Source organism: Echinops telfairi, unplaced genomic scaffold, assembly GCF_000313985.2.
Source record: "Echinops telfairi isolate 266 unplaced genomic scaffold, ASM31398v2 ScPeMD7_9;HRSCAF=40, whole genome shotgun sequence".
In the NCBI taxonomy this organism is placed as follows: domain Eukaryota; kingdom Metazoa; phylum Chordata; class Mammalia; order Afrosoricida; family Tenrecidae; genus Echinops; species Echinops telfairi.
The window spans coordinates 61,325,262-61,330,381 of NW_022103906.1; the positions used below are offsets into that span (position 1 = coordinate 61,325,262).

At 42.3% G+C, this 5,120-nt stretch overlaps 1 pseudogene; it reads right to left on the reverse strand.

Moving 5' to 3' along the window:
- Nucleotides 1–327: 327 nt before the first annotated feature.
- Nucleotides 328–1,115, reverse strand: LOC101641345 (annotated as a pseudogene).
- Between the last annotated feature and the right edge of the window lie 4,005 nt (nt 1,116–5,120).

Genomic DNA, 5,120 nt, shown 5'->3' on the forward strand with positions numbered 1-5,120 from the left:
AGGCAGACTCTCCCTGTTTTGCCTGAGGGAAGACTCCACTGTCTTCGTCCTTGACCTTAGACCGAAGGCCCCTTCATGAGCTGAAGGGCTTGTTCCACAAAAAATGAGTTGAACTCAGCCCTCTGTACTGCTGTGTGGACTAATTAGCTGTGATATTCCTTCTCGCTATATAAACCTATATATCTATAATCATAAGTGTCCTGGTTTTGTTCCTCTAGAGCACCCTGCCTAACACACCGACCATGTCACCAGGATCATTTCTTTTACTCTTTCAATTTAAATGACTTAAGTGCTGAAACAGTTATTTGGAAGCATTTCTGATAGGTGTCAGAACAACACGCCTTTCAAACTGTCCTCCATGAACTTCTTATAAAGTGCCATAAACTTGACCACAAATACTTCCAGATGATAAACAGCTTTGCTGCGCAGCTACAGACAATGCTCATAGCAAGCCGCCATCTGGGCCACTGCCCCTTTCAGCTGTCCATCACAATTGTTTTGGAGTTCTGAATATTCTGATCCCCTTGGCATTATGTCAGGAGGAACACAATGAGCTAAAAGCTCATGGAATCGTCCACGAGCTTCTAGGAGTCTTTATGGACTCTGCTGACTGACAAGAGCATTGGCAGTTTCCCTCAGATAAATTTCCCCGAGGCCATCTCCGGGATTTTGGGGGTTTTGTTGTTGGTCTGCAGTGACAGGGTACTGCTGCTTTTAGCAGGCTTCGCACATCAGGAGGGCTTTCGGAAGTTCGGGAACTTCTCTGTCAGTCAGGAGCCTGCTGTGCTGACCGCGTCAGCCTTCCTTCTTGCACACGCTGATAACACATGGCGAATTTCTTCTTTGCTTTGGGCAGGCATGTGAACCGCCAGGCACCTACTACGGATGGGTGGTAGGGATCATTTTGGAGGTAGGAGTACAGCACAAAATCAGCCCGCAAGTGGACGTCTACTTTTCCATGGTTCCATGCAGGGCCGGGCGTGCTGAGCATCCTTGGTGAGCTTGTCACCCTCCGTCAGTGACACTACTTTCCAATCTCTTGAGAGTTTGTTTCCACTTAGAGTGACAGTCCATGGTTTCCAAACAAAGTGTTCTCCACTTTGTTTGTCTTTCATTTAATGCCAGTGTTTAGTCCTGAAATTATCCTACATTTCCTTTTGCTTTATGCTTTTTGCTCTAAATCCACCCTCTTTTTCTTTTCTTTGTAGCTCTTCCCGTGATTTTGCTAAAACTAGAAGTTGTGACCATGGGAATAGGGTGCAGCTCACTAGGTGTCACCTTTCTGTAAATGATTTTGCTTTGCACACACTGAGATGAAGTTGTCTGCAAGATAGCTACTGAAAGTAGGTTGGCTGATGATTGTGCTTGAATATTGCCCTGCGTGTGGGGTGTGTTTTCTCCTTCCGAGTCCGACACTTAGGTGAACTTTATTGACTCCATTGCTGCTCTCTTCTGTCACTAGCTATTTATCCATCAGACCTGTTTAATCCAGGGTGTGGTGTCATGACGATGCCTACACAATTTATGCTTAGAAGCAAGTTATTCTTGATTTTCTGATAAATTTCCCTACCTCCCTAGGTGTTTTTGCTTGTCCTGGTGTATGGTTCTTTTATTTTCTTTGTAAACTGTGCCTTTTATTATTATATCATTTTAATTGCCATTGAATCAATATGACTCGTGGGATGCCTTTTCTTATTCTTTTATAGTGCATTTCATTTTAGAGTGCACCCTTCCCTCTGGATCATTAACATTGTCACTTGCGTTTCTTTTGGTCTATGTGTATCTAGTACCAACTGCAAAGGAGAGCTCAGGGATAGTGGCTTATGCGTTGGGCTACTGCCCCCACGTTCTGCAGTTTAAATCTGCCAGCTGCTCTGGGAGAAAGAGGATGTTTTCTGTTCCCATGAAGACTTTCAGCCTCTGAAAACCAAAGGGGCAGTTTTACTGTCTTCTGTGGGTTCCTATGAATCAGAATCCACTCCGTGGCAGTGAGTCTGGTTGGTTTAGAGTACAATTGCAAGGAGCCCTAGGGGTGCTGTAAAAGGATATCATTGGACTGCTAGTGGCAAGGCTGGTGGTTCAAACCTACTTACTAGCTGTTGCTCAGGAGGAAGCTGAGGTCACCTGCTCTTGTACAGTTCCACCCTCAGAAGCCCTCGATAGAGCCACTCTGAGTCTGAACCACCTGGACCGCAATGGGTTTGGGGTTCAGAACTAATTGCCTTTTCTGAAATGTGTCCTGTTTGAAATATGCTTCTAGTGAATAGCATAAAGCTATTCTTAAAAGATATTTCTTCTAAGAAAGGGTGGCAGTTTGAACCCACAAGCTGCACAACGGGATAAAAAAACAACAACTATGATAGTCTGTTTCCATAAAAATTACAATTTTGGAAACTCACTGGGGCAGTTCTACCTGTCCTTTAGAGTCGCTGTGAGCCAAAGTCCACTCGGCAGTGGCAGGTAATAACAGTCTTTACCATTTCATGGAAGACGGCCCCTCATGTATGCTGACTGTAATGATTAGACGGTTTGAATTTCTTCAATTTCGTTTCTATTAGTACACGCAGTTCTCAGATTACCAATAAGATCTGTCTCTTTCCGTTGAGTTTGCAGGTAAGTCAGGGAGGTACATAAGGTTATTGAGTCAGTCTGACTTCAGTGCTAGAAAAGGCTCAGAGCCTTTCAATGATTTAAATGTTGCAAGTTCAGCAAGTAAAGGAGATTGTGGGAAAGAACTGGTTGCAAGTCGGAGTTAGCTCAATGGCTTTAAGGTGAGGGCAGACTTACAGGACATTGAAGGGCAAGTACACGTCTATTGGCCCATACTTCAGACGTCGTCACCTGGCAGGAGAACGCCGGTACAGCCCTGGGTTCCCATTTCATTCTCAGTAGTGCAGGCGTCAGTGCGTGCCACTATTCCTTCAAATTTCTCCTCTCATTAATACAAATTTCTGCTTTATTTTTTTCCGATAACATTGAAGGTGGTTTTCCTTTCCCTAAAAGTTGCAGTCACACATATCCAGTATTTCTTTACTATTGTTTGAAAACAAGACACTAACCATGATCCGCACCTAGACGGGCTATTTTTCCTTCCGCCTCGGTGAAAATGAGACTGGCAGGCTGCTGTCTCGCCTCTTTCTCTTGGTGTGCTCCCCTGCCCGAAGGGAGATGTTTGGGGATCATTGCTCCCCACTTCAAATTGTCGGTCCTCTTGATGTTTTTCATATTTCTTTCACGCCTCTTACTGGCATTTTCATCTTCTGAATTCCCCTTCATGGCCTCTTATGTTTTCCCTTGCATTTCATCTGGGTGTGTTTAATCTGGGTGTAATATTCAAACCTCTGTTTCTTTAAGTCCACGGATACACATCTCAGTGACATCTTTGCCTCCTTCGGACCACTTTTGGATTTTTCCGTCATAAAAATCTATGCATGCTTTCGCCTTGGCTTTCATTTCGTTTTGTTGTTTTGGGTGCTGGATTCATGTTATTTTTAAGGGTTCAGAGTTGTGGACTAGTTCTTCTAAGAGCTCCGTTTTTCTGGACACATTTTTTTTGTTTTTCTTGTCTCCACACTCTGCACCCCAGATGGGACCTATGTGTTTTAAAATGTGTATTTATTTATGTTTCCTTTGTCAACTCATAGTGTTGATGAAGAGAATATTAATTAGTGATTGTCCTTCTAGAGAGGGTTGGTGGAAGATTTGCCACCATGGTGTACCGCCACATGGTGCTGCAGGAAGAAGCCATCCTTCCCCAGGTGTGGGATTCGACTTTTGTTTGGGGAGTATGAGAGTTTTAGCTCTTTTTGGTGGGGGCTCCTTTGTGTCTTGGAGCCAGGGAGATGGGTGACTGTGGATGATGCTTATGGTGAGTCAAGCTTGTCAGCACTTTCCAAGTTCTGGTTCATGGTTGAGGCATGACTGTGCTTGTGCCGTCCTCTCACCAGCACTTGTGGAAGAGTTCCCCAGCTCCTTTCTATTTCAGAAGGCCAAACCTCCGCGATACTTATCTGACCACAAGCCCAGTGGCTTCTACAAACAGAAATGGTGAAAACCTTGGTGTTCACAGTGCAGATAAAATGAAATATCCTGGTCTAGTCACTGCTTCCAGAATGCCTGTCCGTGATGCTTTAAAAAACCATACTGAGAAGTGGTCTTCTACAAAGATCTTTTGTTTGGCTGGTTCTGTGGACAATTAAAATATCTACATTTTACTGCGTAAATGCTAAAATAGCACCATAGAGACAACAATTAGGAATCCTCTCCACCCCCCCAGCTAAAAACAGCAATTGGGAAACTAATAGGATTATATTTTAATCACTGTCAGTTTTCTTTTCTTTAGAAAAATGGTCCGGGATAATGAATTACAATTTTTATTAGTGTTTCTATAGAAAATGATGATATCTAAAATCTTATAAAAGTCACCACTTCTATGGACAATTTCTTCAGGACACTCTAAGTTGGCTAAGGTGGGAGGCCTGATTTGGGTCACTTTGACCTAGAGCTCTTAGTTCCTACTAGCCAGAATGGGCACAGTGGAAAAGAAGAAAAAAACACTTTAACTCCAACCAAACTCATGTCTTTAGGAAAAGGAAAATCAACCGCCATTAAAAAACAAACACACAAACCATCTTTATTTTCAACATTAAACAATCATGTCTGAGTACTCTAAATCCAACTTTCTGAGAATCTATATGTAATTCATTGTCCAGATAACCAGGATAATAAAATGGATTGAGTCTGCAAGTTGAGTTAGCTCAGAAAGCATTGTCTTGACTTTGAAAGTACTTTCAGAACTCTGTATAAGTATATGCCAGAAAAACTTTTTGGCTAAAATGTAAGAACCATTTCTTGTGGATCTGGAAGGCAGCCTTAATTATCCCTTCTGTGGGGCATAATTAAGAATTACATGATGCATTTTTCAATGCTATACAAAGCAGGTATAGGTAACAAATGTAACCGTAAATGTGTGTGAAATATGAGATACAGAAATAAGAATAATTAGAAAGATAGGTATTGAAATTTTAGGGTAGGAATAAAACCTGTCAAATGATTTTTTTCCTTCAATTTTGAAGCCTGTTATCTCTAACATATTCTGTAGTGCATATTCATATAGCTAT